Source organism: Carassius auratus, chromosome 47 (genome assembly GCF_003368295.1).
Source record: "Carassius auratus strain Wakin chromosome 47, ASM336829v1, whole genome shotgun sequence".
NCBI classification, from domain to species: Eukaryota; Metazoa; Chordata; class Actinopteri; order Cypriniformes; family Cyprinidae; genus Carassius; species Carassius auratus.
The window spans coordinates 13,016,010-13,027,066 of record NC_039289.1 but is presented as its reverse complement, the minus strand read 5'-3'; the positions used below and the strand labels follow the sequence as shown (position 1 = coordinate 13,027,066).

Below are 11,057 nucleotides of genomic sequence, written 5' to 3'. Positions count from 1 at the left end.
AAGAAAGACATTTTTTTAGCTTTAATAGTAGGTGCAGGACACTATAATTAATTAAGGTAAGAGAGTATAGCAAAATAAAGCGAGCTGTGACATATTATACCCCAAAAATCTTCATACATTGGACTACTAGTGAATTTGATAGAAAAAATAAATGGGACCAAAAATTATTCAGACACTTTGACCTCACCACGTTTTGCTTACGTGTTATTTTTTCCTGAATTGCTAATGAAAACTTTTCACACCACAGACTGAACAAAATGAAGCATTGCTTGGTAATTGTTCAACAAAGTATGGATAGTTGTGCAAATATTGTCATACTAACAGTTGTCTAACAAGTTTTGGTTGATTGTAATCCATTGCACACCTTTCTATCAAAGTTATCATATTTTATTACCATTTTATATACTAGAGCAAATAAACTGTGATAATATAATAAAAGTTGAAGGTGTCTGAGTGCATTTTGGTTTAACTGTTAATTTAATTTTTACAGTGAAGACTATGCAGTGCTATTTTATATTTAAATATTTATTTTCTGTACCTGGACACCTACAAACATGAAACAACTTAAACATTGTGCAATTATCAGAAATAAATAAATAGAATGAACATATAAATTAAACAATGGGTAGACATCAATTTGGCAACCCTTTATTTTCCTGTTCCTGTATTTCTTCCAGCCTGTCGTTCTGACTCACTGGTGGGTGAGGCAATAATTCCACTGCAGTGGATTTTTTACTTCCATTATCTTTATGATTTCTGTGCCACAGGAGATTGAGGGTTTCATATCCAGGTGCTCTGGGCTCATTGGCTTCATTTTGTCTCATACTTATGTTTAAAATGAATGTAACTAAGGAGTGGATCATTTTATTACATGGAGAGCCTGTTTTCGTCAGTCTAGAGGTTTCTGCTCTCTAATATTTAAAAAATACATTACATACTGTATATTACATATATACTGTAGCTCTTGCTCAGAATATCTATAACTACTACTTCACATCTTCTGACAAATCATTACTTTCCCAAACACATCTGAGTTTCTTCCAATGGAACACAAAAAGAGAAGTTGTGAACATTGCAGCTGGATGTTCTTTCCCAGGCATTTACAACAAATATCCCCAGTTAGGGGAGCTGCAGAAAAGGGAGGGAAAAAACAATAAGTCAACAAAATTTACAGAGAAAAATAAAAAATGACCTGATTGAAATGTATAGCTGGATGCAACATTATGACTGGATAAAGCACAATAAATTCTCTCTCAAGATTTGACCACATGCCTGATTAAAATTGTGTTTTTGAGGATGGACGGAAATCCATCTTTTTATGAAGACGTAGCTTCATGCTGTTTGTCCACTTAAGGTTGTTGAGTGGCATGAACCATTGTGTTTACCACTGACCTCTTTAATCCTCATGATGTATACGTTTTGGCACCAAAACTGGCCTTCACTGGCATTTTTGTGCCTCTCAAAACTTGTGCATCACACCCTCAGTTGGATCAGGTCCCCTAATCCTTTTATCATTGCAGTCAGGCCATTGATTAAAAGTCAAGCTTTTTTAGCCCTGACAAGAAAACCCCAAGAGAGAAGCCAATTCCGAATTATTCCCTTTTAGATCATCATTTGCAGTCTCTGCTGGGATGCATACAGCTTGAGGGAGATGCTTAGGCTTCCCAAGTGAGTCAAAAAATGCCATGCTCTTCTACGGAGGTATAAGAGCTTGTGGAAGTAGGAAGGCGATAGAATCTCAATGGTGTTCAGGCCCAAATTTGCTGGTCGACTCAGACATCGATTGCAAAGTCAGCAGACAGTCAGGGTTGAATGCCAGCTTTGATTGTGGCTAATCAGGCTCAATCATCTTTTCTGTGATTGGTGGATATGAGTCTGGGAATGGAGCCACAATCAGCCTTATCTCGTCTGTTGATAGTGTTTTTATGAGATCTATTTCTAGTTCTGCTCAGGAGGGGTACTGTTTTCTATATATATATATATATATATATATATATATATATATATATATATATATATATATATATATATATATATATATATATATATATTAGGGGTGTACCCGACTAAGGATTTTCATAGTCGAATATGAATTTTCGAATCTTGCCGATGTTCGACTGATAGTCGAATCATATGTTTTGGGGGCGGGGCAAATACATTAACAAGAGTCAAGTCAGACATTCGTCTAACATAATTACTGATGTTAACACACAGGGAAAATGTGTAATGAACAACTTGCAGATATAAACGGGGTAAATAATGTTTTGTGTTTTGATGAACAGATAGCTAACACTTTACGTCGACGAAACCATAACAATAAACTGTTTTATTTTATTTATTTTTTACAATAGTGCTCTCATTATAACATTTGTCTAAAACGTTAGCAGTTAATGTTCTGCATTTCTGTTTTGAGCTGCGCGCGTTGAACATGACCAGTAGAGTGACACATGTGATAGCAAGTTATTAATTGATTCGTTATTTATACAACATAACGTCAATATTAAGACTTATAGGCTATCTGCAAAAAGGGCATGAATGCACATGAACAGATCTGTGGGGCTCTGAATGCAAACTCCTTTTGTGGACGCGTTCTTCACGAAACAATGTGCAGAAACACAGCAGCTAAACTCTACAAATTCATAGAATTTTAGTATAATGGTCTTCTCATTATAATAGTATGACAGTCCCAGTCATAGTTATTAATATTCTGCATTGTGGTTTGACCTGCTCACGCTGTGTGCTGAAGAGATTTCACCGTAGTACTACAATGAAGCGCTTGACTCAAAACCAAATGCATCTTATATCAGGTAATATATCCACGATATACATACACCAACTGAAATGTTTTGAAATCTCTTGTATCCCACCTGTTCGAAAAAAATCTAGTCTCTTTCTGTGTCAGATTGAGTCTTGGTAAAGTTCTGTGTGAAATCAGTTCTGTGTGAAAAACATTTGAGCTCCCCCATAGTCAAAATGGCATAATCAATAACACCCTGCGAATATTCGACTGTTAGATTGGTAGTCGAATCAGGCTCCTCGAATCAAATTATCGATTTGTTGACTATTCGAGGTCACCCCCGAAAAAATAATGTGGTGAAACCTACATGCACAAAAAAGTAAACAAAATTGTATTATTAAATTGTATGTTTTGTGTGATCTGCACAAACTGTTTTCTTAATGAAACTGTGTTGGATTTTTATGACACGGCAAGGTTAGTTCAGGTTGTAAATGACATGATATTCATTAGTTAATAATTCATGATATTTGTGAAAATAAATTTTTACCTTGAAAGTGTATTTATAAACATTATAGAAAATAATGATTAAGATGTTAACCGACAATAAAAGAACCAAAAACTACTTCAGTCTTTTTGCACTGAATTTATTTGATGCACAAGTTTCACAATTTGAGTTGAATTACTGAAATAAATTAACTTTTTCACGACATTCTAATTTAGTGAGAAGCACCTGTATCTTAATTTGTGTCCCAAAGATGAATGAAGGTCTGAAGGCTTTAGAACGACTTGAGGGCGAGTTATTAATTACAGAATTTTAATTTTTGGGTGAACTATCCCTTTAATGTGAGATTTTACTTTTATTATATATTGTATATATATATTGTGGATCCTCATCTTCAAGAAACTGAACCGTGAGCAAAGATGACTGCATGCAGGACTGGGAATGCTAAAGAAAAGCTTTATTAGAGACCGGATCTATTCTACCATTATTTGCCCGGACGTCACATCGATCGTCATTCCCTCGACATGTTTGACGCTCGGCAGCTCGCCGCTGAGACTGAATGGTGACAGAGATAGTCTGGACAATGAGATTAATGCATTTTCACAGCTTTATTTCATTCAGGAAGTCTTTGTCTTTTTTTAATTGGGTTCACCAGCTATGACTAGTGAAGCTGAGATATGACTCCATGCAAATTACAGAAATATTCCACCCACTTTACTTTCTTTTCTATTGCTGTAATTCATTATCTGTTCTTGTTCTATGTATTTTGCAAGTCATAATTTAACACAACAGGGGTTTGTTAAATTAAACAGGCTGTTACTTTTTATATCCTTCATAAGTTTTGTGGCTTCATAAGTCAAATGTTAACATAAAATTATCTATTATATATAGTTTAGTTTTTTCAACCTTTAGAATTTTCCTTTGTGATTTAAGCCAATTAAAGTTTCTACACCAATTATACCTAAATACTTGGCCAAATCAACACCTTTTGTCTTAAATGTTATCAGGATTGGTGAACAATAAATAATTACATGAACTTTTCCAGTGTTTTTTTTTTTATTATTATTCCTTTTTTTAAACCTATTGTGGGTTTACTTCATGTAAATGACATTGACTCAAATTAGCCAAATATGCTAAAAAATAAATAAATAATAATAAACTATTCAAATGTTATATATTTATTTATTTTAATGAATTACAAGGATTTATTTAGCTTTTTAAAATAAAAAAAAATAGTGTAGTTTAATAAATGTATTTATCTATATACAGTATAAGGCTATGTCCCAATTGCTTCGCTATCTTTGCTGTTTTATTATCCAGTCTGTGATCAGTAGCTGATTTTGCCTTAGAATATTAAGAAAATGACTCAAAACGCATATATGCGTTAATCGACTCGAAAGGGTTAAAAAAGGTCCACTTAAAGGGCTGGGAAAAAAAGTTTCCCACTTGCTGTAAAAAAAAAAAAAACAACGTGGGAGAACTGAATAACAATCTATCTCTGTTTCTCCAGGCATATCGCTCAGCCTCGGCACCCAAGTCCTTTATCATCCAGGATTTGTCATGAGAAATTTGCACTTTGATGTATCTCAGATCTGTGTGCCACGAACCTACTACATGAGAGTGATTTTACTCCAAAAAAAAAAAAAAAAAAACATTGCAAGGACTCGTAATTACTTCACTGATTATTGATGATTATTTTGATCAATATTTGATCAATGATTAATTTGACTATAAGGTTTGGGAGTGAAGAGAATATTAAAGAAATGGCTTAAAGTAAGAAGAAAAAAAAATAAAGAAAAATAATTGAACAATTCTACTTTACTTTATTTATGCCACCCTGGAAAGGAACGCACACGTTCCCGGGCTGATAAGTGCACCCTGACCTCAAGGGTTGGAGATGTCACTTTGACCTGAGAGGTGACTTTCATATTTGCTTCCAGTCCTTTTCCTTTCCCGTGGGGATTCTCTGAGGAGCCATGCCTGCAACAAGAAGGACAGAGGACAACTGGCTCCATCATAAATAAATAACTGGATTCTATTTTCTTAAAGTTGCACATTAAAGTTTAAAATGTTGCCCTCAGCAAAGAACAAGAAACTTTAAAGGTTCTGGAAGTAAACTCCCAGATGAGAGGGCCTTCTTTTAGGAATATTTTAGTTTTTTTTTTTTTTTTTTTTTAAGGGATTCGACTTGGATTTTGTCAAGATCAAAGTAAAAAATAAAAAAAAACTTAATCTAAAAATAAACCTAAAATAAATAAATAGAACATGAAACTAAAATATTGTACATTTTTATGGCTCCAAAACTAAAGCTAAATAAAATATTTTTATTTCAATTTTTTATTCCAGGTTTCTATACATAGCATATTTAAATATAAAACTCATACAATTTTATTTAACTAATTGGATTATTTATTAATTATTTATTTTATTTCATTCTCTGTGTTTTCTTCAGCATTTTTATGCTGTATCCCAAAATATGCGAAACTCGTAAATTTTTTTATTTTATTTATTTTTTATTTTATTTTATGACAGCAAATGATTTTACTTTTGTGAAAAGTCACATATAAACTTGATATAAAAATGAATGAATCTTTAAGACTTTTTTTTATCATTAACTGGTTCATTTGGTTGAATTAACAATCATTCACAGAAGCTAAAATCTGAACTAAAAACAAAATATACAATAATGATAATAAATAAATAAATCATCCATAACATCCAGGTATAATAATAATAATAATAATAATAATAATAATAATAATAATAATAATAATAATAATACAACTACTACTACTAATAATAATAATCATTAAAAAAAGAAAAGGAAAATTTATTATTCTTTATAATACTAAATAAAATATGATACTAAATTAAAAAAAGAAAAGAAAAAAACTAAAGCCAAGAGATTTTATATAAATATATATATGTGTGTGTGTGTGTGTGTGTGTGTGTGTGTGTGTGTGTGTCAGCTGCCCAGAACCCCTCCACAGACCAGCTCTTCACTTTAGGCTGGTTTAAAGTGTTTTCCATCAAGGGAGCATTCAGACATGTGCTGGAGAGAAAAGAAGCCACGGGCAACTAAAGGAGTGTCTGGCATCGCTCGTTCTGTTTATGCTGGCAAAGAGCGCCGTTCTGGAGAACAGTGGAGCATTGGTGTGGGGAAATTGTGCTTGAATTGTGATCAAGGCCGTGAATGCTTTTGCCATCTGTATTGTGGCATGCAAAAGCACCTGTTCAAATAGCACCTGGTCCACCCGACTCGCCAGCTCTTTGTGTGCAGTTACAGGTGCTCACAGTTTCCAGAGCATGAGGCCTGCGCAGCGTCTAGCACCTGGTAAGTGCATGCGTTCATCTGTTCCTCAGCTGGGGAGCCACGGAAATGAATCTGGAGCTCAGAGAAATGTCTGGACACTGGCGTTCACTGCTCTGATGTGAAGACAAGTCGATGCTTTTTATTTATTTACTCACTCTCAGTCCATCAACGATGTAGATGAGATTGTTTCTCCATCAGATTTGGAGAAATATAGCATTGCATCACTTGCTCACCAACGGATCCTCCGCAGTGAATGGGAACCTTTGAAATGAGCTCTAAATTACTAATAATGCACGTTTAAAATAAGAGCTGTTTGCCAGAGGGCTGAGATAAACTTGTTTTTTCACTGAACTGTTGCATATGCACAGAATGGATATGTGAAGACAGAATGCGGTCATTAGCCTCTGAAAGATGGCAACATGCCTGAAAATAAAACATCGGATTTAATGCTGCGCCTGACAAGAGACTTAAACTGCTCAAGCTTGTGTTCTCCAAAATTGGTCTGTCTAATTTAATCTAGAATTGATTGTGTTTGCCTGCATAATGCATCTCAGTACGTATCTGCGGCCATTTGTGTGTGAATATTGATTTAGCGTTAAGGGGAAAATTGCGAATATCATACTGGTGTGGTAATCTATTGGTTTCCAAAGGCGGAGATGCCACAGCGCTGTCTCGACAGAAACACTATTGTTATTATTCTTACTTGATTGTCATAAAACAGCTTGTGAAATTATGGAAAATATCATTCGATACTAAGATGGCGGAGTCCATCTCATTCGTTTCTGAGGCTAAACAAATACGATTTTCTTTTTAAATTGTATTGCAAACCACCATAATGACATGGATGAAAGAAATATCTTTATACACTCAAGCACTTCCATTTAAAAACAATCTAGGCAAAGAATATACTCAACGTGTTTCATTTCCATGCCACCAAATGTGTAACAACAACTTGTTTTCTCCCAAAATGCATCAAAAACCTTTTTTGTGACTATTTTTCACCCTCTTTTTGACCCTTATATTGATGCTGTACCTTTAAGTATCCTATATGTAAATGATCTCTGTTTTGATTGGCTAATGTTAATTGTTGGATGTCTTAAAGAATGTTTAGGTATCAGAAACACTACAAGTGTTCGAGGACGTGTGGGCTCTTTTAGTGTTAGCCTACAGTGGCGTTCGCTAATACCGTGGGTCAAACGATGACAGCAAATATGTTGCATGTGGTTTTTAGCTGCGAGCGGAGGGACGTGCTCTCTGTCCACCGACTGACCCGGGTCCCATCTGCCATGCCACGCATATGTCAGTCCGGCAGAGTGTGGTCATTCATCATCCACACCGATAACACCCGCCTGCACTGTCTCATGACTGGGGTTTTCTACAGATAATAAGCTATAATATATTCAGTCATGACTGACAAGTTCAAGGTTCTCTTCAAAGGGCCTAAATATTTATTTTCAAGTGTTTCTTAAAGGGGGGCTACAATGGTGTTTCGTGTATTCACAGTTGTTCACAGTGTCAAAGAGATGGATTCTCATGCTAAACATGGCCAAAGTTTTAAAAAATTATTTAGAAGAATGACTGAGAATTGGTACAAGTCTCAGCTGTTTGTTTGTTTTCGATCGCGGATCTAATGACGTAGACGGTGGAAGTCCTTATATTAGTATTTCTCTTGGAAAGGGCACCCGCGCACACGTCGACCGGAGTAGAGCGAGACCGCACACATCAACACGTTTCATCTGGAAACCGTCGGCAGTGCTGCATAGGATTTGTTCGAGAATGTCTCCAAATAAGTGTGTTTTTGGATGTGAGGGAAAGTTTACCGTGTTCAGCTTCCCAAAGAACCCAGCGTTACATTAACATGGAATGCAGTTTGTTTTCGGGGGCAATAACGGAGTGTATCAAGTGTGTGTTCTCTCTCTCTCTCTCTCTCTCTCTCTCTCTCTCTCTCTCTCTCTCTATATATATATATATATATATATATATATATATATATATATATATATATACACAAAGACACGCACACACTAACTGGCCACTTTATAAGGTACACCTGTTCAATTGCTTGGTAACTCAAATTGTTGATAAGTCAATCAAATGGCAGCAACTTGCTGAAGTTCAAACCGAGCATCAGAAAGGGGGTTTAATTGACTTTGAACGTGGAATGGTAGTTGGTTGTTGGTGCCAGACGGGCTGGGCTGATTATTTCAAAAACTGCTGATCTACTGGGATTTTCACACACAGCCATCTCTAGGGTTTACAGAGAATGGTCCAAAAAATAGAAAATATCCAGTGAGCCTTGTTGATTTCAGATGTCAGAGGAGAATGGGCAGACTGGTTAGAGATGATAGAAAGGCAACAGTAACTCAAATAACCACTTGTTGTTGCACAGACGGGCTACATCAGCAGAAGACCACATCGAGTGATGCTCCTGTCAGATAAGAGCCGGACACGGAGCCTGCAATTCACACGAGCTCACCAAAACTAGACAATAGAAGCCTGGAAAAAACATTGTCTGGCCTGATGAGTCTCAATTTCTGCTGCAACATTCAGATGGTAGGGTCAGAATTTGGCGTAAAAAACATGAAAGCATGGATCTATCCTGCCTTGTCTCAACGGTTCAGGCTGGTGTTGGTGTAATGGTGTGGGGATATTTGGTGAAACGGGAGATTTGCATCATGGATGTGCAGCCAACAAATCTGCAACAACTGTGTGATGAGATGACGTCAATATGGACCAAAATCTCTGAGGAATGTCTCCAACACCTTGTTGAATCTGTGCCATGAAGAATTAGGGCAGTTCTGAAGGCAAAAGGGGGTCCAACCTGGTTCTAGCAAGGTGTAGCTAATCCATAAAAATATGATGTTAAAAAATATTTAAATCTGAGCAAACTATGTTTAAACTACACATTTAAAAACAAAAAGTGCAATTCAATTCCACTCCTAAAGTTTTATCAGAAGTAAAGTGTATTTATCAAATAGATAACAGTGACAGCTTGAAATGAAATATGAAACAATGTGATGAAAACAAAGAAAATAACATTTATTACTTTATCTATTTATTTATGATTGAATGTCATTGCCATTTTGCCCAATTATGCAAAAAGTGTGAAAATATGATTTATTCCAGTAAAATCGTATGAATTGAATGAATCCAGTAAACTGCCCTTCCTTTTGTTGTTCTTTAAAGTGTCTATAAAGAGTCCCAACGTTACCTTTCAAATATATAATTGTTTGGAAGAAGTTTTTTCTTCTTTTTTTCTTAAGTTTTCAAAGTCCTTGTCCTTGTACAACAGAGACAGGAGACTTCAAACACCACAACGCTTTCAAACAATGTCAAATGTAAATTGAAAGAGACTCACCTGTTATCATCTCTTCAGAAAGAGTCAAATCCCCAGGTCCCTGCTTCAGAATAAGATCTCAACATAAAGACAGAATCAGAAACAGCAGTGAATATTCATATTTAATATCCAATATGTGCATATTCTCATACTTCTTTATTCTTATTTATTTTAATTTTATTTTGTTATTTTATTTATTTATTTGTATTAATATATTATACGTTTTTTATTATTTTATAATTATACATTTATTATGCATAATTATGCATTACACTTGGTAATATGTATGCATTATTATTTAATTAACATTGTTAAAGGGGTCCTACTGTATGATGCGATTTACATTTTTTCCAAGCTCTTGGTGCATGAAGAAGATTTGTAAAGTTGCAAAGACTCAAACCCAAAGAGCTATTCTTCATGAAAGTTAAGAGTCATTCATGCCCTCCTAAAATGGCTCACGTGGTGTGTTATGCAACACAAAACTTAAAAAAAAAAAACAGTATAAGTCATTATAATCAGCAATAATGTCACCACTGGATTAATTGATTAATAGATGTGTTTCAGAAAGGTGGGGCATAGAGGAGAAACAATAATGTACATTATGTGGAAAATAATGTTTTTTTGTTTTGTTTTTAACATTAAACCTCATAAAACATTTTATTACACCAAAAATATTTTTGCAACGTAATATGTGACCTATATGTCTTAAGGGGCTGGGTTATATTTTTAGCAATAGCCAAAAATACATTGTATCATGGGTCAGAATTAATGATTTTTCTTTTATGCTAAAAATCATTAGGATATTATGTAAAGATCATGTTCCATAAAGATATTTTTTTAATTTCCTACCATAAATATATCAAAACTTAATTTTTGACAGGTAATATGCATTGCCGAGAACTTCATCTGGACAACTTTAAAGGTGATTTTGTCGGTATTTGTATTTTTTTCGCCCCCTCAGATTCCAGATTTCCAAATAGTTGTATCTCCCCAAATATTGTCAGATCCTAATAAACCATACAACAATGGAAAGATTATTAATTCAGATGAAAAATACTTCTAAATTTTAAAAAATTTACATTTAAGACTGGTTTTGTGGCTTAACCTGTTAACTGTCACCTGTCCGTTCTGTGGGACGCCTACATTTACTTCACTATATTACAATTAA

The 11,057-nt window shown here is 34.7% G+C and overlaps 1 protein-coding gene across 1 annotated transcript in view; it reads right to left on the bottom strand.

The window, feature by feature from the left end:
- Positions 1–6,160: 6,160 nt before the first annotated feature.
- Positions 6,161–11,057, bottom strand: part of LOC113065150 (E3 ubiquitin-protein ligase RNF123-like) — a 126,407-nt gene continuing 121,510 nt past the window's right edge. Inside the window, exon 40 of the mRNA XM_026236369.1 lies at positions 6,161–6,181. The gene's annotated coding sequence lies outside the window, so the exon portion shown is untranslated. The remainder of the gene's footprint in view (positions 6,182–11,057) is intronic.